Source organism: Diabrotica undecimpunctata, chromosome 7, assembly GCF_040954645.1.
Source record: "Diabrotica undecimpunctata isolate CICGRU chromosome 7, icDiaUnde3, whole genome shotgun sequence".
Lineage (NCBI taxonomy): Eukaryota > Metazoa > Arthropoda > Insecta > Coleoptera > Chrysomelidae > Diabrotica > Diabrotica undecimpunctata.
This window is the reverse complement of record NC_092809.1, coordinates 12,360,049-12,386,162: the sequence shown is the minus strand read 5'-3', so window position 1 is coordinate 12,386,162 and position 26,114 is coordinate 12,360,049. Positions and strand designations below refer to the sequence as shown.

At 34.6% G+C, this 26,114-nt stretch overlaps 1 protein-coding gene across 15 annotated transcripts in view; it reads left to right on the top strand.

The window, feature by feature from the left end:
• Tlk (Tousled-like kinase) overlaps positions 1 to 26,114 on the top strand; it is a 475,437-nt gene that overhangs the window by 213,226 nt on the left and 236,097 nt on the right. The window contains exon 1 of one of the 15 annotated variants that reach the window (XM_072536723.1): positions 16,154 to 16,291. The exons of the other annotated variants lie outside the window; for them this stretch is intronic. The gene's annotated coding sequence lies outside the window, so the exon portion shown is untranslated. Of the gene's footprint in view, positions 1 to 16,153; positions 16,292 to 26,114 lie in introns of those variants that run through there. 15 annotated transcript variants of the gene reach the window in all.

The window sequence follows — 26,114 nt, the reverse complement described above, 5'->3', positions numbered from 1 at the left end:
AGTGTCCTATTTTATTAGAGATATATCTGTGGTGTTAAGGAAAAAGGGGACGAGTCTGAAACAACAACTTTTCAGTAGAGCATAAAATCTATTATCCCATTGGGCCGTATGACAAAAAGTGAATTTAAAAAAAAATAATACAAGCTTAAGTATATTTTTTTAAACGATTATATTTATATAGAAATAGAGACTGTTTATATATGTAAAATATAATAATTTTTTTTAAATTTTGAAAAATATTTGACATATCCCCTTTTACCTTATCAAAAAATTGGTGGATATCGTTATATTAAACTTAACTCACTATTTTTATATGTTTATTTTGAGCAAATAATTACAATATAGGCAATCTAGGTACAAACAAAATAAGTAATCCATAAATTTAATATTTGAAAACTTTATTTCTTGAAAAACTAAACATTTTGCACAAAATAATTTGAAAGTTAAAATCAAATATCAGAAGATTTGTATTCCAGTTATTTATAATTTAAGTATCTTCGTACTCGTTTAAGTCATGATCCTCATTCTTTGGCTATCTGTTTCAATGAGATGAAGTATGCTAATGAGATCTCGTTTTTTTTTTGGCTGATAGCAAGTCTAGTTCTATAGATTTTTTTGGTAGTAAAAGATCATCAGACTTTCCCCTGCCAGAGAATGAAATTGATTGGAACGTTTCTCCCTCATCTAATTTTGTTTTATACTTCAGTACACCTGAATCATGTTGTCCGGTAAAACGACACCATTTGACATCGTGCCAATTAAATTTAGCACCAGCTATATTTACTTTTCGTAATTGGAGTGGACCTTTATGCAAATCTGCAAAATCCAGAAACATATCGTTCTTCATAACAAAAACAGTGATAGTTGGACTTGTGGATCTGACAAGATTATACCAATCGCTGGGCAAGTGAATGAACATGTTTGTTCTCTTCTTTTTCCGTTCAATTTGGGCATGAATTGAATCGCATTCCATGTGTGTGTGTGTCCCGGAATTAGAAATTTTTTATTAATTTGTAAGTCACGTCGAATTTTGGTGATACAAAGAAGCATTGCAGCTACGTGGCTATTTTTGTTTTGGCCACCACATGTGTCTGAATAAAAAGTTACCTCTGGGACATGGGATAGCAATGACACTAAAAGATGATAAAGGCAGGAAGCTATTTGATTTGCTCCACGCCCTCCTTCTACTTCGTGCCACATATAGCATATAGCTTTTTAACTGTAGCAGTCATACACTGTTAGATTAAATGTCCACAGCACCCGCTTATAAAACACAATATTGGTCTTTAGATACGGAGTAGGAAGGCATTGCTGAAGATCGAAGCAATATACTCTTTTCGACTCGCTGCATTTTTCTTTATTATCATTTTTCATAGCATAAGCTGCATCGGCTTCTGATAAATGAGCATCATATTCATTTTGAAGTCTTTCTACTTCTTCTACAGAAGCAAGTTTTATTTTCATTTTGTATGAATCACATGTATTACATGTACCCAAAGAAGGCTTCTTAATTGATAAACCCATTGTACGGAATACATTTCCAAACAAAGAGTATGATACAGGATTTTCAATCTTTTGCTTATACATTTCATAGATAACTGGTATTGACAGACCTGATGATAAATATCTTTTGGTGGTATGTCTTCTGTTCTAATGTGACTCGTATAATGGGTAAGAATTTATATGATCTTTAATAAGCTGAACTGTATGGTCTTCAATTCTATTTGGCGGAACATTACTTCCTCTTCTATCTTGACCCAAGATACCTGATACACATTTTAATTGCTTTTTAATGATAACTTCAATACATTTATTGGATACTCCAAAAGTTTTAATAAAACAACCTGTGCACACTTCAACTAACTGCCCGTCGATTTTAAAGTGGTATTTATGATTCATACTCCTTTTTTTTGGATCTCCAGTTTTTATGCGAATTTGTTAAGATTTTTTTGAAACGTCTAAGATAAGGAAAAATAAATAAGCACTGCGTTTGTATAATCTCCAATCGCCTATACTTCATCAAAAAGTGTTTGTTGATTTTCCAAAGAAATCCGATCTAAACATTTTTTACGACAGCTACCTGTTAATGCAATTACTTTTCTCGCAGTTATAGTTTTACCTGTCTTTGTTGAATATTCTAAACCCTTATTTCGTTTATGTTTGTGTTGTATAGTTTTTCAAAGGTTACAACTCCTTCGCTTCCTTTTATTAATGTTTGTCTCCGAATGCTCAATATTTTCTGGTAGCAAATCCTGTGATTCATCAATAACAGTATGTGTCGCTTCTAATGTACCTTCGGAAGCTGAGTATGTTGAGATCAATTTATTTGTCAAATATTCACACACTGTTTACACTTACTGAATAAGAACTCTAAACGCTACCGCGCATATGGAAATCACGCGACTTAACTCCTTTTACCATGTTATCGATTTCACTAGTCTTCAAACGAATAGTGAGATAACTCAACTATCTCGTTTTGTATTATCATAATTTAAAATGTTTTGACATATCTCATTTGGTTTCAATCTATTATTATAATGCTAAACTAGTTATTGACTCAACTCCTTTTTACCTTATTTAGATATTCAGGCACTGAATCTATTTTTGCAAATAACTCATTTTTGAATTTTTTTGACTCATCCCCTTTTTCCTTAACACCACAGATATATTGTATGTAACTTTGTAAACGATCATTTGTTTGAAATTGAAATTACTGTTACTTTAATCAGAAAGATTTCGAATAAACATGTTTATTAAAAGCGTTGATTTGATTTTAAATATAAGCTAGCCTCAAACGTTATTCTACTTAGCCTTCCTGGGGCCAGGTGAAATTTGAAAGAAAAATATCCAAATTTTTTTACCATTTTAATCACTATTTTATTTTTTCTTCTTTTTCTAATTGCTTTTTCGAACTGTTGGTACAATTAAAAAGGATTGTATATGTATAAAGCAATCAATTATAATTATACGAACTATTTTGGTAAATGGGAATTTGTTTTCGGATTAATAATATCCTCAATGTGTTTTTGAGATAGTTTTTTGTCGACAACGGTAATGACTAAATGAAAGCTTTGTTGATGATTTGGAAAGGGTTGTGGATTAGTTGGGCTTTTAGATTTGAAACCTGAATTTATGGAGATTTTGCTATCTTCGATGATTTTTTTCCAGAACATGATCTCCCTTATGTCTTGTCAATGTCTCCTCAGCTAGATTTTGAAGAGTTTTTGAGATAGACTACAGTATTGCCTTAGTCCTTTATGTACCCTAAAATTCTCGTATATATACATATATATATATATATATATATATATATATATATATATATATATATATATATATATATACATAATAACGGATTCATTACGGCTGTCGCCGCTTCTCCGCCCCCAAATTCCATCTTTTTCTGTCATATGCAGTTGCCTCTTCTAAGTCTCTTGCCGCCATTGCTTCATCACTATCGTTGCGCCAACTTCTCCGTAGTCGTTCTCTCTTTCTTCTTTCAGGAGGGATCCATTCCAGTACTCTTCTAGACCATCTGTACTCTGGCATTCTTTTAACATGTCCGAAACAGATTAATTGTTTTCTTTCTATGTCATCATTGATATTTCGCTCCATTTTCATTTCGTTTCTAACTCTCTCCAGTTTCGATCTACCGCAGCTTCGTCTCAGATAATCCATTTCTGTCGTCATAGTTTGTTTCTATTAGCTTTGGTGACGTCCCATACTTCCGAACCTTAAAGTGTAATACTTTGGACTATACTACCGTAAATGTGAATGTGTTTTTTGGTTTCTCGTCGAATTGTTTTTTACCAGAGAAGAGAATTTAAGGCACAGGTCGCTGCTCTGCCCTTGTTTATTCTTTCCCTGATTTTATCTGCGCTATTTCCCTGATTTTATCTGCGCTATTTCCCTGCTTGTTGAAAATGACCCCCAAATATTTGCAGGATTGCACGCCTTTGATTTTGTCGTCTTCTAAGACTAGGTCACATATTTCATCTGTTCCCACTGAGAGATATTCACATATTCACATATATTTTGTCATATTCATGTTTAGACCTGCCACCTCCTATTCTTCTTGCAGTTTTCTTACCATATAGCTAAGATCATAGCTGCCTTCGGCAATTACTACCTGGTCATCTGCAAAGAAAAGTGTATATAGCGTGTTTTCTTCCAGCGTTATTCCCATGTTTCTAGATTTTTTTTACCCATTTCACTAAGGATCTGTCCAAATAGATTTTAAATAAGGTGGTGACAGACAGCAGCCTTGTCTTAGTCCCTTTGTTGTTTGAAAAGGAGAGGTGATTTCTTGTCCCATTTTAATTCTTGCAAAGTTTTGTTCGTAGTATTTTTGAGTGGTGTTAATAAGAATTGGGTTTATTTTCAAGTTACCCATTTTTATCCATAGTTGGGAGATCGGTACACTGTCATATGCGTTTTCCAAATCTATTAAAGCTATATGGGTTTCTCTATTTCTCTGCACTCGTTTTTCCATTGCAATTTTTAATGTGAAAATATTATCCATAGTGGATCGTTCGGCCCTAAATCCCGCTTGTTCTTCGGGTTGTTTGTCTTTAATATCATTTTCTATCAGGTTTCGTAGTACTTTTGAGTATAGTCGGCCTATAGTAGCAATCACTGCGATCCCTCTATAGTTTTTAGGATCCGTCTTTCTGCCTTTCTTGTGTATTGGAGAGATATATAATTGTCTCCATTCTTCTGGAACTTCTTCTCCGTTTAAGCATCTTTCGAATAATTTTCGGATCATTTCAAACAGTTTTGATGATCCATACCTAATCAATCTTTATTTTAGATTGTAGATCGTTGTAGAATCGTATTGCTTTCATAAGTGTAAAATTAATGGGTGACCTTTCCAGTACTTGCCATAGTCTACATAATGGTTATCATAAACTTTCATCAAGTCACGTAAAGAAGAATAATAAACTTTTTTGTGCTATATAAATTACTACTACTACTATCGGTTCACAGCGTTCTCCGACGCCTTCCGACTCCTAACCGCCATTCTTCTCTATTTAACCATAGGCCTGGAGGGATTTCTCTTTCCTCTAGTTCTTTTTCAATTCCCTCTCTTCAGCTTCTTCTCGGCCTTCCTCTTTTTCTTCTTCCTTGTGGTGTCCACGTCAAAATCTGTTTCTGAATCCTGTCATCTGGCATTCTCTGTACAAGGCCGTACCATATTAATTGTTTTGTTTTTATGTCAGCAACTATTGTATGCTTGACTCCCATCATTTCTCGTATTCTCTCATTTGGTATCCGATCTCTTCTTGATTTGCCTGCTGCTCTTCTCCAGAAGTCCATTTCTGTTGCTAGTAACAATTTCTTTGTTCTTTGTTTCATTGGCCAAACTTCACTGCCATATGTGATTACACTTTTAAGTATAGTGTTGTATATGAGTTGTTTGTTCACTTTAGATATTGTTTGCTCCCACAGAATGCCGTTCATCATGGATATGTATACCAGCATCGAGTGTTCCATCTTGAGTTATCTTCATACCCAGGTACTTGTATTCATTACAGTGTCTAATTTCCACTCCAGCGTCTAATATAATGAACTGCTTTGTCCCTCCAATACACATGGTTTCAGTTTTCTTAATGTTGGCTTCGAGACCCCTTTTGTTATATTCTTCTATTAGCTTCCGAGTCATGTAACTCAAGTCATCATGATCCTGAGCAATCAGTATTTGGTCATCAGCGAAACATAAGGTGTACAGTGTAGTCTCGTCGTTGAGAGGAATTCCCATGCCATTACATTTTCTTTTCCACAGCTTGAGTGCTTGTTCAAGATACATTTTGAAAAGGGTAGGCGAAATACATCAACCCTGCTTTAGTCATTTCGTGACCTTAAATCCCACAGATATCCTTGATCCAGTTTTAATTTTTGCAGTCGTTCCATTATACAGATTTTGGACTGCTTTGAGACCATGCTTAATGTTGGTTTGCTGTAGGGTTGACCATAGTTTACTGAGGGGTACACTGTCATATGCTTTTTGTAAGTCTATGTACACCAGGTGAACTTCTTTATTGACGGCTGTTTTTGCTATATAAATTATTATTGTTTATCTTTTTTGGTAGGTATGTCTGACTTTCTAGTTTGTTTCTTCGGTTTTTGTCTCTTGTCTGTAATCAGATTATTCTTTTGCTTTGCTGTTTCATTGTGTTGTACTTACATTTTCATTTTCACTCTCCCGCTCACCCTTCTTATCTTATTTTCTTATTGTTTTCTATTTTTCGTTCCCTATCTCATGCATTATTCCAAATAAAGGTTAATTTTTCGAATTGTACTCAAATTTCGGTAATTTTTGACTATTGTTAAGTAAACAAAAACTCTTAATAAATATATCTAACCTGACTCAAGTTTGTTATGTGCAAATTGCTTTGTTATTATAGTTAGTTAGTGCATTTTACTGTTCATCTATTTAAGTAAACGAAAGCTCGAATCACACGAGAACAAACGCAATATTCTTAATAAATATATCTAGACTTAGTCAAGTTATGTGTGAATTGTTCGGTTATTACAGTTAATTAGTGTATTTTACTGTTCATGTTATATCTGTCTCACTTCTGTACTAACGTATGTTACTAATGTTATCTTGATTTTATTTAAATTAAGCTGACGTGTTATTTCTAGAATAGATAGACGAAAAGTATTATGTGAGGAATTTTTGACATATATCGGTATGTATTGTGTAGTTTCATTTTTTATCAACAATTTAGTTGAAAATGGAGAGTGAGTGGATTCAAAACCTTTCTACTTATAGTATACTGTTCTATAAAAAATAGATATGTTTTAATAATACACTGTGGTGCAAAATTAACCCCGGACACTCAGATTTTTTTGTTTTTTGTTGGTGTTGAGATCAAAACTTGTTTAATTTGTTTGAATTGTACTTTATGTCTTATTAGCGATAACATTTTTTTCTTGTTTGAACCTGTTGTTCACATAAATGTACACATACATTTTGTTATTAATGTGAAATAGTGGCTTAGTATTAATTTAAGTTTATTGTGGTGCTGTACCTGATTATAAGTGCGGCTGTAGGTTTTTGTATTGTCTCCTGTTTAAAACTTGCGTTAAAAAAATTATGACACCAGAAGAAGTAGCACAAGAAGTAGTTGCTTTACAGGATGATGGGCGGAGCATTCGTTACATCGCAAATGATTTAGGAATTTCCTGAAGTACAGTGTTTGATGCAATAGAACGATTTCGGGAAACAGGACAATACACCAGGAGACCAGGTCAAGGTAAACGAAGTAGACGACCACAAGTCAAGTTGAAGATCGCTTTCTTAAGTTACAAGCGTCACGCAATCACGGGACCTCTATTAACAGTAGATCATCGGAGGCAACGTTTACACTTAATTAATTACACCTAATTAATTTAAATCTTAAGTGGGGTGTTTTCTGTTGGAGTGCTGTGCTTTTCACGGATGAATCAAGATTTAACAGATGTGCATCATGTGGGAGGTCTAGGTTATGGAGAAGAGCTGGTGAACGTTATCAGCAATGTTGTTTTACTCCGAGAGTTCAATTTGGTGGAGGTGGTATAATGGTGTGGGCAGGCATTTCCCTAGAGGCTCATACAGAACTTGTTACAATTCAAGGGAGCAATTGGAACGCTTAACAGTATATTCTGCAATGTTTGGAAGATCATGTAGTGCCATTTGCCCCATTTGTAGGAGAAAACTTTCGTCTGATGCAAGATAATGCTCATCCGCCCATCGCAAGAATAACACGAGATTACTTGGATGAAGTTGGGATTTGTTTATTACCATGGCTCCCAAGGAGTGCAGACTTAAGTTTCCTTGCTTATAACTCTAAAACTACATTTTAGACCAAAGTTGTAATGAAATAAAATGACGATAATTTAAGTTTTTATGAGATACGATTGGTTGACAGTGTTTTAATTTATTGCCCTAGTTTCTAAGCTTCTAAGTGTAATCTAAGTGGTTGAAAAAGATTCAATAAGAAAGGGCTTGTTTCCCCCATTTTTATTTGTATTTATTGCTTTTTTGCAGCAATGGTAATAAATTAAAATATTTTTATTTTATAGTATCTTATAGAAAATTCAATTGCCGCTATTTCATTTCATTACGACTTTGCTCTAAAATGAATTGTTTTAAAGTTATAACCAAGGAACTTAGAAAAAATCCATGTTTTTAGTCATTTTTAAATATTTTAATTTTTTTATTAATGTTCCCGACCTATTTGAGAGGGAGGATAATAATTCAATTATTATTACTGAAGTTGTCACACAACTTTTTCTGCAAAAATCAGAATGCTACGTCGCTCATAAATATACTCGTTTTTCACAGATAATTCACAGAGAACATTCAAGATGACATCGAAAATTCATAAAATGTCTAGTGAAGTTTCGAACGTCAGAAAATATATATAAACGGATACACCTGGGTTTTCTGACTACCATTCGTTGGTAGCATTTCTGGTATGTGTTCAGCTTGGTTGCTACCCCCAAGCGAGAAAAGTTCTATCCTGTGTTGTATTGTCTTTCCTATACTAACTCTTTGGCCCAAGAAGAAGAAGTTTCAACATAGTGTTCATTCAATATAAAATACGTGTTAAATGGGGATATTCGATTGTCTAGAGCAGTGGTTCCCAACTGGTGGTCTGCGGACCCCTGGGGGTTCGCGAGGTATGGCTGAGGGGTCCGCAAGATATAAAAATAAATATATGAAGAGCCAGGGAGAAAAACGATATAAGTCCATTTTGCAAATTTTTTTAGGAGAGCGAAAACAAGGTTTTTCTCTCTAAATTTTTAAAATTAATAACATATATCGCGCAAACTTAAAGTTATATCAAATTTTAGATTCTTAACTATAATTTTGTTTATATACCAAAAAAAAATATTTTCGTGTAAGACAGATTCGGCCTCCCCTCTTCTCCACCACTGGCACTGGAACTAGATACTACCATCAGCAATAATTCTATGCAATAGAATGTTGGGTGATGCGGCTGTTAAGATAATAAGTACTGTTCCGCTCTCTAACAACACTGTCCAAAGACGAATTTCAGATATGGCCAATAACATTGAAGATACATTGCTGGTCAGACTTAACATGAGCGATATGTTTGCTCTTCAATTGGACGAAAGCACCAACATATCAAAAAAGCAATAATGTTGTGTTTTGTTCGATTTTTGTGGGAGGACCAGATATTGGAATATTTTTTTTTTCATGCGAACTGCTTCACACAACAGCAGCAGATCTTTTTACTGCATTGAATGATTTTTTCAATAAACATGACGTCACATGGACAAAATGTGTGGACTTGTCTACAAATGGAGCAAAATCAATGGCTGGCCACAAAGCAGGACTTCAAGCTCGTGTTAAAGCAATAGCTCCTGAGGTGAAATAGACACACTGTTGTATTCATCGTAAAGCCTTGGTAGCCAAAACATTGCCTGAACCTTTGCAGAAGATACCTAACGAAGTAGTTCAAATCGTTAATTACATTAAAATTCGACTTCTGCAATCCAGATTATTTTCTTTGTTGTGCAAAGAGATTGGCAGTGAGCATGAACACCTTCTTATTATTTCTTATACGGAAGTAATGTGGCTCTCTCGAGGGAGGATATTGACAAGATTTTTTGAACTTAGAGATGAAGTTCGTGTTTTTCTTCTTGACACCAAGTACGCAGATGTTCTCACTTACTTTTCTTGGCTTTGCTCAACTGCCTACTTAGCTGACGTGTTTGAACACTTGAATGTATTAAACTTAAGTTTGCAAGGGAAAAATGTAGACATATTCAAAGTTGAAGATAAGATCAGTCCTATGGTAAAAAAGTGCCAGCTGTTGGCGGCAAGGATTGAAAACGAGTCGTTCACTAACTTTCCTAATTTGAAACAGTTCTTGGAGTCTGCAGAGCAGAGTTTACCTGACCCGATAAAGATCAACGCAGCCGAGCACCTACGTAGCCCAATCACGACTTTTAGGATATACTTCCCTGAGCCTGACCCTGACGATGGTTGGATTCGAAATTCTTTCAGCTGTCAAGCAATTGAACAAATCCAAGGCCTCACAGAAGAAGAACAAGATAAACTTGTGGATTTGTCGAGTTGTGGTACGATGAAGTACATTTTTAATGGCGAGAAAATAGCAGACTTCTGGGCAACAGCACGTAAGGATTACAAAGAACTTGGAGACAAGGCCATGAAAAGAATCCTTCCGTTTGCAATAACCTATCGGTGTGAGCAAGCATTTTCTTCCATGTGCTTCATGAAAAATAAATTTAGGAATCGGCTTGACATGCGGTCGGAATTCAGAGTGAAAGTTTTAAGTTTGGAACCTAACAGTACAGAAATAATGGATTCTAAGGTTAAATTCAACGTATCTCATTAATTGAGGAGTAAAAATTAAAACTAATAATGAACTTGTGTGAGTACTATGTATTTTCAAAAATAAATCCTAAATAGCATTAGTTTCACATATTTTGGCTCTTTTCAAGTAACTTTAGGTTTGTTTAGGTCTTTAGGAAATAGTGGGGGTCCTCGTCACTGTAGTACCTTGATGAAGGGGTTCTTGGAAAAATTTAGTTGGGAACCCCTAGTCTAGAGCAAGTTGAGAATATCCCCCCCTGAATTAGCTGGGTAAATTATTCCCTGGGATATTACCCAATAAAGGAAAAAGAAGAAGAAGATATATAAACGGATATTTGTGACAGTTTAGATCAGTTGCAATTGAGATTTTAAGGTCTGTTAAAAGTATTGTAAACATTTTGTATAAAAGTATTTTGGTAAACAAACAGAAAATAAGTTTTTTGAGAAGAAAATAATTTTAAAGGAATGGAATAAGCCACAGAAGAAACTAGCAATATTTGGTTAGCAAGCAGGTTATACTGTTTCTAAATATTCGGAAATCCGAAGATTAACGAAGTGGAAATGGAAACGTCAAAAATAAATTTATTTCAAAGTAAAATTGTGGCTTATTCCCAGTAAAAATAGTATATTTATTGATGATTTATTACTCTACGTAATTTTTTTACAGAATTCAACTGTGCACATCCTTTTTTCACTTCGTCATTACTTCAAAAACATTGGCGGTGGCGGCTACAAAAGAAGATATTGCTAAATTCAGCAGTGAACTTACAATTCTAAAAGCGAATGTATGAAGAATGAACATGATTTAAGCTTCTTAATTAGAATTTTTCCATCATTTAGACTAGACACTACAATAATGATAATAAAACACCACACAGAATTAAACTCCAATTTAAAAATGGGAAGTTGCCAAGACAACACTTGGTTTGTGCCAAAAATGTAAACGATGTTAACGGCCATTACCTTCAACAAGAATTAATGCTTGTAATGACTAATAATTGCCACTTAAATTTTTTAAATAATCTCCGTAACTCGGTATCGTTTGATTACTTTAAACCTTTTCCATCAAATAGTAACTGTATCTAAAATACTAATAACTGCTCTAGCGGTTGAAACAACTGGTTAAAATGAACTTAATCTTACTCTTGCTTCTTTTATTTTACACTAATTGGTAAAAATAAATAGGTAACTCTTGTCACCTTTAAAGAGACCTTCATGTATTTCTTGTTATTCTGTATTTGATGAATAAATGGAGCAGTGCTTTTTAATTTAAACATAATTGAGAGGTAAAATCCAAACAAGCTTAAGTCACAAATAAGTAATTTTTCAGGGAGGGCGAAAAACTTGTAGCTTTGCTCTGAAAAAGGATCATGAGTTCTAATCAATGTTATGCAATAGTATTGGTTGAAAATAGGAGATTAAAACACTTATTTCAGTTAGGGTAGGTAAAAAATAGTTTAAAAAATAAATTGATTTTGTTTTGGCAATAAAATAAGACTTTTTGCGTGAACTCGGTGGAAATAAGTCGTTTTGCATGTAAAATGTTGTGGACATAAGATGATTTGCATGTAAATAAAGTAAAAAAAAACAATAAAGTAAAGGAACAATGGTTTTCTGAATGAACTTCTACTTTTGTAAAATAATAATATAGGCCTTACCTAGTTGACAAACATTGTCATAATTAATGCAACAAACAAACAGTTTTTTTTTAATATGGAAGTCACAGCGCTCATCGTCGAGACAGTCACTCATTACTTCCTGCTCCTCACAAGCATCTGCTGTAGTGGGTTCATCAAAAATCAAACTCTTGTACAAACCAAGGCGTGGATCAGAAAAACATATTTTTCAAAAGTTTGTAAACATCTTTGTCTTTTCTTTGGTTAATACATGAGGAAGTGGGAGTGTTTCCAGTCACTTGTCAAATATTATTTTTCCCTTTCTTTCTCAAAGATATAAAAGATTTTTTCCCTCATACTTGTAGTTTTTCAAGTCTCTTACCAACACAATATTTTTGTAAAACTTTCTTTTCTCTTTTTTCGGAGGTGTTCAATTTCTTCTTGTGTCCAGTAGCATATTTCAGTTCTCTTCAGTTCACTAATTGATTGAATGTCTGTATAGTATTCACTTGCTTCTTAGTATCAAGAAGTGGCCAATCTTCTCCTAGTGCTCTTACCTTGCCGATACCACTGATTGATGTTTTGTGGGTTTCCAAAAAATGAATCAATGTTCTCAGGACAATTATTTTTATTTTGTGAAACTCAACCATCGCTAAACAACCTTAGTACAGAACAGCTCTAAAAATCAGCTTCTTTCAAATAGTTAAAGAGAGTCGATGATATTTACACACTGCCTTTTCATGCCTCCTTCTCTTTCCAAGTGGAACATGTGGTTTTGAGTTTTTAAATCAGTAAAACAATAGTTATAAAATCAAATAAATTTGTTGAAGATCACAGCAAAGGCTAACAGAATGAGATTTTTTGTTTGCTCTTCTTGAATGAATCCGCTTTTAAACCATTAGCTGCGCCTTTTCATACTTAAGTAACTCACTACTCAGATATAATCTTTTTGACTCCTTTCTTCTGAAATGTGATTCAAAACCTCTGAGCTTTCTTATGTACTCTCAACACTTTCCTTCAGATAGTTGTTATTTTGGGTAGTCACCTCCTCTTTTTCCTTCAACAGCAAACCCAAAATGCACTTTTTTGGCTATGTTTTTATTGTAGTTTTTCCAATACCAATAACAGTGCGAAAAAGCTTTAAATATACAGAAGTTTTAGCACCAGAGGCCGTTGGAAAAAAGTATTATATTGAGTACCTACTTTCGCTCAGGTCCAGGTTTTTTCTTTTTGTTTTTGTTTGCCGACTTAGGCCTATGTCTTTTGATTTGTGTTGTATGAATCAGACTGGCAATTATATTGTCTTATCTTTTCGTGTCTGGAACTTTCTTAAACTCTTCTTTGAAAGCTTTGAAGTAAATGGGCCTTATTTTAACGCACGTGAAACATTTATTGTTGTGCTTGAACGGTACAAAAACTAGGGCTCTTTTAGGAGCTACATACCTGGTGATTTGTTCACTTTTCCTTTTTCCTCCTGTAACTCTTCTTTTTCTAGTCCCTTCATTTCCTTCACCAACACTTACACTTCCGTCTGCCCCATCCATTATCCTTTAAATAATAAAGTCATTACTAATTGTTTTTAAATACTTTGACACATAACCTCAAATTTGTAAGACTCACTGGGTCAGCTGAGTGGCAGTTGCAGACCTCCTATTGGTTGGTTGGAATTAAGCTGGTTAACATGGACCAGTATAATGGAAATAAGTTGTTTTGCATGTAAAAGTGATTTTTAACATGCTTTTACCATTAATAATAATTGTTTTTGCATAAATCAGATAAAATAAACCACTTTGGCTACAACAGCTACAACTCAACTTTGATTTTTGTGTCACGAAAGGCTGTTTGCATGTTACCTTCTCAATTATGTTCTTAGTTGTTTCGGATATATACAGCACAAGCAACTCCTAAATTTGATTTTGAACCAACTGAGAAAATCCTATATGGTTATCGAACTTGTCAAGTTGTTCCTGAAGAATAGTATCGTTGTTATCATCAAAAGGAGGAAAACATACTTTGGTTTGAGAATAAGAAATACTGAAACTAGATTGAAAAAAAAAATGAGTCAGCTAGGATTTCTAAATAGAAAGAATTTTTGTTATGCCATCATTTGTCAACCAAATTGAAGAAGATATTTTTTTGCAATATAGTCCCAGCGGGATCTATCGAAAAGCAGATCATAATGGGCATTTTTCATGGGTCTCTTGAGTTATAGTCGAAATATGGGTGAAAAAGCAAAAATTTTCATGATTCAGGCAAAAAATAGATTTCTGTAGAAAATGTCCAATTCGAAACGAAAAAGATACCACCTGGACTAATAGGTTAGTTTGGTTATTAGCTTGACATTTAGGGCTAAACTTTTCATCTAACAAAAAACGTGTTAAGTGCAAGGCCATACATTTAGCTAATAAATTCTTGATAGGTGTAGAAAAAAAACGAACAAACACATTTTCCTTGGAGAAGGGTATTAGGCAAGGATACACCATCTCTCTAAACCATACACCGCTTTATTACAGAGTGCTATGAGAAACAATAATTGGGAAAATATTGGAGTCAAAATAAGTAGGGAGTTTCTGAACAACTTAAGGTTTGCAGACGACATGGTCCTTATTGCAGACCGGCCAAATCATGCCTGTCAACTTCTTAAAGACCTTCAGAGTTCTTGTACACGAGTTGGTCTTAAAATTAACTCGTCCAAAATGCAATACATGACGAACCTTTTACTGGCCAAAAACATCTAGGCTACGAGATTAAATAAGGAAGAGACAAGCAAACACAACAGGGTCAAACAGAAGAATAGGACTAACATAGGCAGCTTACGGAAAACCGAAAGAAGTCTTTAGATGAGAGAGTCCATGTGCTTGAAAAGGAAGTCTTTGATCAGTGTATATTTTCAGTTGTAACGTATGTAGCTCAAACATTGACACTTACTAGAAAAGTAATCAATAAGATCCAAGTGGCACAGAGAGCTGTGGAGTTCAATGTTGAATATGTTTGAAATCAAATAGTTAGGAGCAAAACTGGTGTAACGGATGCAGTTAAAAGATTTACAACCCTGAAGTGAAACTGAGCAGGCCATGTTACCAGAGTCAGATGGAAGATGGACTAAGAAAATTTTAGAATGAAGACCTAGACACAATGCTAAAGCTTGTCGCTCACTTATGCTCTGCACGGCAAAGCGAATCGCGGAGGAAAAGGTTGTTAAGAATTTTCTTCCTGTGGTTAAATATATCCGCGCGTATCTGTGCGATGCAACGCGCGGCACAGCGAAGAGAAGAGACACGGATCGCTGCCGTAGAATCCTAGGCGAAGAAATTCTGTTCGGCGTGCTTTGTATTGCACTACTTTTCTGAATTTCGTTTCTTGTCGACTACTTTTGATGAGTCTCGTTCTAAATAAACATAACCACCTTCACTAATATCGCTATACATATGTCTCACACACACACCCGATTCTCTAAATCTTCAGATTCTCGAACAAATTTAAAAGACACATTCACCCAGGCACACTGTCAGTACCAACAATTTACCAGCATTGCAACAATATATTGCTCAAAGTCGAGAACAGTATTCTTCCCCATTTCCTGAACAATATTCAAAGTCCTCTGCTCCTTTGTCACAGATTCAATATTCTGAAGAAGAGCAAGATAAATCATTTACCTAATTTATTTTACTTTTATTGTTTGTGTTTCTTTTAAAACTAATTTTAAAACTTTTAGCCTTTTTTCGCATTTAATTATTATATTTTTAAACTAATAATTTCACTTTATTATCATAAGAAAAATAATTTAACATTAACACTTTAATATTTCAAAAATCGTACTAGATCCAGTATACTCATTGTCTATGTATTGAGTAAATTTATTTTTAAATATACCTTTATTAGGTATACTTTAAATGCTTACGATACGATCCCTTATACATTTGTTACATCTGGGCCTACAACTTTCTGTTAGGTACGTCCTCTGATTAAAAAAGTTTCACAAAATTTTTACCTGTTTTCTGTTCCGTTGCCTAATTTATGGCTTACCTGCCTAAAACTTCTCTCTGGGTTGAAGTATTTGAATAATGTATTTCGATTTTTGAGTAGCAGTTTACTGTCTCGTACGATTTTGTTAATAGGAAAAAACCAGTCAGTTTCGTGCATTTTAAATATTCTAGTCGTTAAACGTGAGTGTAGTGTGTGCAAAAAATGTTCATAGTGCTCCTGGTCAGGGTTTATTAGTTATGATGGATATTTTTCAGTTACATATACAGTGGTTTGTTTTATAATATTCCGTAGTGTTATGTACATATTTGACGTAAGAAATTAATTACAATGGAGACAGGTTAGTGTGGAAAATTTATTTAGTTGTTGTTTAAAGATATAAGTCGAAAATATTTATGCTTGCAACAAGAAACAGTACAATAACTCCAAATGATTCATTTATATATCTATAGGACCTAAATCCTATAGCCAAACATCAATTAATTCTGTGAATATATCTTTCTTTGTTAAATAAAAACGAAGCGTCTAACCGTTGCAGTGTTTAATTTTTCGTTATTTGACATATATTTCATGAAGATTCACAGAATTTCAGCAGAGATCCGCATCCATATCATAATTTGCATCACAATTAAATTTTAAATATTCTCCGCACAATGTCTAGCCTCTTAAATAGTTTTTTCTATTTACCCGAAATTACATACATGTCCCTGTTGTCTGGGACAATAAGTAATTCTCTTGCAAGAGCTTATTTACAGCTGGTTTCTAAAAAACTGTTACGACTCAGATGGTTGGTCACTGTCTGCCGTAGCGAACCAGTTTGACGTAAGCAGAACAACAGTTTTTAATATTAATAAAAGATGGAGAGAACAAGAAACTCTCGAAAGAAAGCAAGGTTCTGGAAGACCAAAAAATTCTTCCGCTGATGAAGATCGTACACTTTTGGAGAGATTAGAAGAGAATCCTTTTGAAGATGCGAAAACTGCAAGAATTATGTCACAGTTTCCGGGAAGAAAGACAACAACTTAGCGCAGAATTAAAGCATCGCGTTTTAGGTACCGAACTGCAGCAAAAAAACAAGCTATTACACCACAACAGAAGCAATCAAGACTTATATTTTTGCTTTAAACCATCAGCTACAAAATTAAGATTTTGGGACAGGGTAATATTTACAGATGAGAAAATTTTTCAATCTTCTAAAAAGGGCAAAATTAGGGTGTATAGACCAAACAATAATAGATTTAATCCTCTATATGCTGATAGATATCGAGCAGCTGGTCATTTTAGCGCCAATGTATGGGAATGGATTTCATCTAGAGGAATGAGAATGGCATGGCGTATTGTTGGCAGGTTTGTTGGGCAGACTTATCTGAATATTCTAGAAAACATCATGTTTCCCAGTGTAGAACAGTTGTATCCAGAAAATAATTTTAGCCTCCAACAAGATAATTGTCCTGTTCACACTGCAAATATCATAAACCAGTGGCTCCAGAATAAAAACATCGAGATCTTACCATGAGCCAGCTACAGTCCAGATTTAAACCCAATCGAGAATGTGTGGGTGGTTATTATAAAACTGTTGTATCCGCGTAATTTTATACCTTAAAATGCTGAAGAGTCGTAGCACGGTATACAACAGGATTGGAAAGAGCTCTCTGAAGAAGACAATTTCATAGTTCCTTTTACGCAGTTGTTATCAATGCTGATGGAGATATTAAGAAATATTAATTTTATTTTTACATACCTAAATTTAGTATAGTTTTGGTCTTCCAGACCCTCGCTTTCTTTTGAGAGTTTCTTGTTCCCTCCCTCCATTTTTTATTAGTACAAAAACTGTGGTTCTGCTATGTTACAATGTTTTGCTGTCTCTGATAGTGCCCAGTTATCTTTTAATTTGGTTACAATTCTTGCTTTAATATATTGTAGTTAAGTCGTTTGTTTTATTCCTTAATAGTAATAAAAAATAATAACAATCCTATTTTATATAAAAACTATAATTTATATATTCTATAAAATGCAGGAATTCAATATAGTATCAAAATTTAGACCTTAATAATTATTACAATTTAGGAATTAACATATGTAATCAATTTTTTGTTGTTTGTTTGTTTATTTTATTATTTGTCTGTCATAATAAATATAATATTATGTCCGACCAATCAAATACACTGCTCAAAATGATCAAATCTTACTAAGAGTCGTATCAGTTTTTTTAGAAACCAGCTGTACATGTGTAGGAAAGATGCAGTCATCAATAAATGCTACGTATAAATGTTTGACTTCAACTTTTATTTACAATCCTAATATAGCCATTTTTTCCTAACTACCCTTCAGTAGTTCCTCTATCTTCGAAAGCATGTCTTGTAATGGCATCTGGCATCCATTTCTATAGTTTCTTCGGCTAGCTAGTGTTGCTCTTTCTTGTTTGTTTATGTTAGCATTTTTTGGTTGTGCTCACGTCATATCTTTAGCAAACCCGACAGATCATCAAGTGACCATCAATTGTGAAAGTCTCGTGGCACTCAAAGGTGTGGATTGTCTATACTAATATCAGTGATTGGTTTTCAAAAAACGCAAATAAGAAACTAGAAAAGATTCTCGGAGAAAGCTTTTTTTAGCATGTTTTTTTCCTTTGGTGAAAAACCACACATATTGTAAAAAAAACTGTTATTAACGATATAATTTTTCTAATCAACAGCTGTTGTCAAAATATGTTAAACTATATTTTTCCAATGGTATTAATTTAGAATCATTTTATTGTACAATTTATGTATTATAAATTTTTTTCTCGATTTTTCTTACGATTCTACCTAACCTAAAACATTTTAATCGAATAAATATCATGACATCTATTTCTGTAAGGCTAATTTGATAATAAACCAGTCAAACATCTCATAATATGAGACCAAGGTTGTTTAATTGTAGTATGCATTTTAAATAGAAATTGGATGGGAATGTGATGTGTGCAAAATATGTAGTGGTCTTGGTCAGGGATTAGCTTATGGCACCATTGATAAATGTTATAAACTATGGTTGACTACGTGATGGATTCGACCATTACTTTATAAAAGTTCATTTTATCAAGCAATAAAACACTGAAAACTTTTGTTTTCAACACTTTCACAAATGTTATTATAATTTATTACCACTACAGCTGTTTCGGCTGAGTGCCTTTCTCAAGTGAACTATTTTTATTCTGCGTCTGTTAAACACTTAACAGTCTTTAACACTTTATAGTCTTTAACTGAATAAGTTGAGTAGGGGAGAACTATTTGTATCAAGTTGCTCATTCCGAATTCTAGCTGTATTGTTAATTTGTTAATTTCTATGGATTCTTAGGATTCTTCAATAGATTCCTAAAGGCCTTAAACTATCATTATTAGGAGACTTACGATAATTCGCAGGTCATTCCTAATCATATCTAGTAGATCTGCGGATCTCTTCTTCGAAGGTTTATGTATAAAAGCCTACGAATGTTTAAGGCCTCTTTTTTTCTACCAGCGGTTACGTTTCTTTTTTCACCCAGTCGGATATTGTTCCTTTGGCTGTGCTTCTTGCTATGCCAACGAAAAGTTCTGGTCCTATGAATGTCTTTTTTTGTCCCTCTCCTAGCGAGTTGCTCCGCTTCTTCGTTCGCTTCAATAACACTATGTCCAAGCACCCAAAGTAAACATACTTTGTTACTTTTTCCCATTCAAATCAGATTCTGCAGACAGTTTCAAACTAACTTGATATGATACTTTTCAAACTACCTGAAGATTACCTAGGCTTTTACTAAGACTGTCTTGGTTTCCCTCGGTATACCTCCAGCTCGCGACTCCTTCATTGGTTTTAGACTCGTCTGCATACCAGCATTGATCTGCCATTATGAGATTCGTTTTATTCGACTCCCATTCGCCCCTTCTTGAAAAGAAGACTTTGGAAATTATACTTAGGTTGCATTGCATCTGCTATCATTTTCAACTAAGGATGATTTTTTATTCTCTTTATCTCTCAAAATTTGGTTCCGGTCCCGTTTCGCCGTGCTTCTTAGTGTCTTATCCGGCTTCTGTATGCTCCTACCTTCACATCTTTCTCCATCGATATATGTAATGGAGGGAGGTCAACTATGGTCTCTATGGAAGCGGTTGGAGTATTCGACATCGCTCCTGTTATGATTAAGCATGCTTGTTGTTAAATTTTATTTAGCTTCTCTCTGGTGGTCTTTTGTTGTCATTTAGACCACCATATTAGTGCGCCATACGTAATCATAGATTTGACTACCGTCATATATAGCCAATACATCTGTTTGGGTTCCATACTCCATGATTTCTCACATATCCTTCGACATGTTCGAAGGGAAAGCTTTACTTTCTTAAATATTCTTTCCAGATGGGCGTTCTATGATGGATATTTTACTCTTAATAATTACTAGATCATCCGCATAGGCCCGCACTTCTACTCCTGTGAGACAAGGTCATCCACCAGGAGTGACCACAGGAGGGGAGATACACTCCCCCTTGTGGGCAACTCTTACCTGTTTTGGCTACAAGCTCCTCTCCTTATAGGTGTGTTAGAATCAGCCCATATTCCAGCATTGATTTGGTCCAGTTACATAATATGTATATCTAGAAAGATATTATTAATGGAGTGATTCATTTCCTGAACTACCTCATGCAGTGCTGTTTCTGTTGTATTTTCCTTCTGGATAAGCATGCAGGTTGTCATTGAGATTAAGATCACTCAGTGGCCTCTCCTTAATATGTCTGTCATATTTATTGTCTTCAACAGAAATGGTGTGCCTTATTTTTTTATTGTCTTCAACAGAAATAGTGTGCCTGTAGGATTTAGGTAGGTCATTGTCTTGTCGTCCTCTTTTGTGTATGGATACCACCCTTACAGTTGTTAAAGTCTTTAATGTACATATATAACTTGTGCTATGCTCTTTAAAGATCTTTGTTTGGATGGGCAATGAAATAGTCAATCCTTTTTGTGGTAGGGCAAGAAATATTCGATCCTTTCCTGGAGATTTAAATGGAGCACAGTGGTTTATAGCCCACTTTACATTTTTTTACAGGGGAAAACGGGATGTGGCACTCTGAGAGTGACTGAGAAGGGGAAGCATAACTTTCTAATCGTCTACGCACGGAGCGATGGTTTTTAATTTAATTTATTTTATTTTAATAAGATACACGCATATGACTGCGTTTACTACTCCATGTAGTACATTTTATCGTTTCAGTCCTCTGTGCGCCATCCACCGTTCCCTCCGTAGACCGCGATAAAAAAGCTATGCTTCGAATTATGACAGTTTTCAATAATTAGTTTATCACAAAATTTTTCACATCAATTTCTTTAAAAGTTGTGTATTTCTTCTTTATTATATTTATAATTTCTTCGGTATACATACTAGAAATTGTATATTTTGTGGATTTTAGAAAACGAATCGTTGTAGTTCCAGAACCACTATCTTTTCGTAGCTTTTCGTCTTTTGCACTTTGCTTTGAAACACGCAGTTCTAAATACCTCACCATATGAAATTCTTTAACAAGATCTAAAAATTAACAAGATGTATTTCTAAGTATTTTTGTAATCTATAATCTGAATCGGATACCGATTGGATGAATTTGTATCAAAAGAAGAGTTTGTAATTACTAACACTTCAAACTGGATTAGATTTATCTTAGATTTAAGATTATACACGTGGAAATCGCCTCAAGATACTTCAGGCCACATAGTCAGAAATCAAATAGACTACATTATGATTAATAAAAGATTCCGTAACAGCATTACATCAGTCAAGACATACTCATGAGCCGATATCAAGTCAGACCATAACCCACTGATTTGAAAAATGAGGATCAGGCTAAAAAAGATTCGACGTAGTGTCAACCCAAAGTATGACATCAGGCTACTCAAAGACCAATGCACAGAACAGAGTGTAAAAAAGTATATACATAGCAATTTGAATACCGTTGTTCAAACGGATTTAATAGACCAGGAGCTTGAAAAATTGAATAGAGTTTCACAAGACATACAAGAAAAATTCCTCAAACCACCAAAAATTAAGAAAAAATCGTGGATGACAAATGAGATTCTAGATATGATGGAAGAGAGGCGAAAAGTCAAAGATCAGGACAAGACATTATACAAAAGAATAGACAAAGATATCAAAAAAGCAATCAGAATGGCTAAGGACACATAGCTGAGAGAACAATGTGCGGAAATACAGCTATTACAACAGAAACACGATTCATTCAATATGCACAAAAAAGTTAAAGAAGCTGCAGCTTATACAAGCCTAGAAGAGTTGGATCTTTGGCAGACAACCAAGGTAATCCACTATTAAGTGTGGAAGAGAGACTAGACACGTGGAAGAAATATGTGGAAGTAACATTTACTGATGAAAGGCAGAGTGCCAGTGAAGACATGGAATTCCAAACAGGACCCCCCCGATTACCATTGAAGAAGTCACAGCAGCTATTAGAAAAATTAAGATGGTAAAGCTGTAGGGCCTGACAAATTTTATACAGAATTCCTGAAACTTATGGACGAACAAGGAATAAAATGGATAACGAGTTACGAAGGTCGACTTTAACCAGCTTTGGGGAATATTTCCAGAAGAACAAGTGTCATGGATACAATTTTAATTCCGCGATACCTTAGGCACCCCAGAAGCTCTATTCACTATATAAGTGCTTATCCAGAGGTGCAGGGATGTCAACTGTGAGGTATATATTTGTTTTATCGCCCACAAAAAGGCATTTGATAGAGTAAAAAATGACAATCTCATATCCATCTTGAAAGAAGCGGGCTTGGATGACAGAAACTTGCGAATTATATATAATTTATATTACAACCAAACTGCCAACATTAAAGTGGATGAACAGTTGACAGAGACAATCTCCATATATAAAGGAGTGAGACAAGGATGCATTCTGTCTCCAGTGCTATTTAACATGTACTCGGAGCGTATCTTCGAGCAAGCACTGTGACAACTACAGGAAGGCGTCTTAGTTAACGGAGTGCGTCTAAATAACATTAGATATGTTGACGACGCAGTAGTTTTTGCAAATAGCCTAGATGGTTTACAAGTAATAATTTCGCGCATATCAGATATAAGTCGAGAGTATGGGCTGGATCTCAATACGAACAAAACAAAGTACATGGTAGTTAGTAAGCGCGAAATATTAAATGCACATCTTTTGGTAAACCAACAGCCAATTGACAGGGTAAACATCTATACATATATTGGTACTAACATAAACAGTCAATGGGACCACTCTACTGAAATAAAACAACGCATAGGGAAAGCAAGATCAGCGTTCGTAAAGATGAAGTTTCTTTTCAGAAGTCACGATTTACCACTTAGTACCAAAATCTCTATCATCAGATGCTATGTATTTTCTACATTCTTATACGGAGTAGAGGCATGGACGCTCTCTGAAGCTTCTTTAGGTAAGCTCGAAGCCTTCGAGATGTGGTGTTACAAGCTCATCTTACAAATCATGGGTGGATCGTCAGACTAATATTGAGGCCCTACGTAGAATGGGCAAGGAATGCGAGATCACTAACACAATCAAAGAGCGCAAATTAGAACATCTTAGCCATGTTATGAGAAATGAACACATATGACTTATTGCAACTCATTCTTCAGGGCAAGGTATTTTTCAAAGAGAGGACCAGAGAGAAGAAGAAAATATTGGCTTCAAAACCTAAGGAAGTGCTGCAAGTAAAGTTAGTATAGCTATGCTGATCGCCAACATCCGGAACGGATTGGCACCATAAGAAGAAGAATAATCTGAATAATCACTTACTAAGGTGATAGATGTGTACGTGTCTTTTTCGTTAATTCCCTTCTGAATATCACTGCTTATAAATACAAGAAAAAATATGGTCGGCGCTTTCTGATTGAGGCATGTTACAGTACACCTTCAAAAAGTATACTGCACATTGAAGATAAGCGTTTATATAGCCATGTACTACCTCTAGCAAGAAAGTTTATACTCGGAATTATTATAGTTTATATTATATTTGTAGTATTATATATAGTATTGCTATATTGGAGCTGTTTCTCTTAATTTATCACTCTTTCGAATTAAAGTAGACCACCTCTTAGAATTTGCAACGCACTACAGTTTTAAACATCAGTAATTACGTGTAGTTTATTGGCAACTGCTCTGAAGATGAGCAATTAAACTGTTTTCTTAGATTTCTCAGGCAACACATTCGTCTTCTATACATAACAGTTATCTGCGCACTTTTCTTGGGTCATCATATCATTTATAACATTTGGTGCCGCGTTTCTCTTATCACCTGTCTCAATTATCACAACTTTCGAGTTTTTTTGATACGTATGTTTTATTATCAACATACTTGATACTTGTAAATCAATTTAAGTGTATGCCTGCTGCAGATCATTATATTTTTCGCTGTTTCTGTAACTAATTCATGAACTTTATACCTCGGAACAAGTCATTGTTTTCACATTGTATATAAGAAGAGAACACCTGTTAGTTTAATACTTTTCATTGTTTTGATATTGATTCTTTTTCCTTAAGCAATGTATTCATTATATTTATACTCGACGAATAGTTATGTTGTTCTTGTGACTGGCGACTATCCTGTAATGTCAAGTGTGCTATACTTACTTTTGTATCATCATTCTTCTTCTTAAAGTGCCTATCCGTTCCGGATGTTGGCGATCATCACGGCTATCTTTACTTTATTTATTGCAGCGCGGAACAGTTCAGTGGTAGTCGTGTTACACCACTTTCGTAAATTTTGAAGCCAGGAAATGCGTCTTCTTCTCGGTCCTCTCTTACCATTTACTTTCCCTTGGAGAATCAGCTGGAGAAGGCCGTAACGTTCTTGATTTCTCATTACATGTCCTAGATATTCCAACTTTTTAGTTTTGACGGTCATGAGAATTTCACATTCTTTCCCCATTCTACGCAGGACCTCCACATTAGTAACTCTGTCAACCCAGGATATACGTAAGATGCGCCTATAACACCACATTTCGAAAGCTTCGAGCCGATTCATAGATGCAACAGTCAGTGTCCATGCTTCCATTCCGCAAAGCAGAACTGTGAATATGTAGCAGTTCAATAGACGGCATTTTGTTTTTAATGATATGTCTCGACTGTTGAAAATGGTTCTCATTCTAACGAATGCTGCTTATGCTTTTATTATTCGGCGTTTAATTTCTGTTGAGTGGTCCCATTGGCTATTTAAATTGGTGCCTAGATATGTATATTGCTCGACTCTTTCGATATTCTGTTGGTTGATTGTAAGTTGAGCGTTTAGTATTGGTTTTTTACTAATTGTCATAAATTTGATTTTCTTTATGTTAAGAGCTAGTCCGTATCTGTTGCTGACTTCTGTTATGCGATTTGTTAATATCTGTAAGTCATTCAGATTATCGGCAAAAACTATAGTGTCATCTGCATATCTAATGTTATTCAACCATTCGCCGTTTATTAGTATTCCTTTCGCACAACCGTCTAAAGCTTCCTTAAATACCCATTCAGAATAAATGTTGAACAACAATGGAGACAAAATACAGCCCTGTCGTACTCCACGTTCTATTGCAATTTTATCAGTTAACTGGTCTTCTATTTTGATTTTGGCCGTTTGATTGTATTAAATGTTTCTGATAATTCTAAGATCTTTGTTGTCAATTCCAATTTCTTGCATTAGAGTCATTAATTTGTCATGTTTTACTCTGTCAAATGCCCTCTGGTAATCTATAAAGCATACGTATATGTCACAATTCACATCCCTGCATCTCTGAAATAGCACCTGTACAGCAAAAAGGGCCTCCCGTGTTCCCAGAGCATCACGAAATCCGAATTGTGTTCTTGTTAGTTGTTCCTCACATTTTGTATATATTCTTTTGTGAATGACCTTTAGAAATGTTTTAAGTAAATGGCTCATAAGGCTTATAATTCTACAGTCTTCGCACTTTCTCGCATTGGATTTTTTTGGAAGATTTATAAAAGTTGACACTAACCACTCTTGGGGAACCACGCCCGTATCATATATACTGTTAAATATATTTGTCAACCATTTTATGCCATCATAGTCCATAAGTTTTAAGAATTCTGAGTGAAAATTATCAGGGCCTACTGCATCATCATTAATCATTTCAATAATTTTAAACACCATATGTGTCCATTTATTAT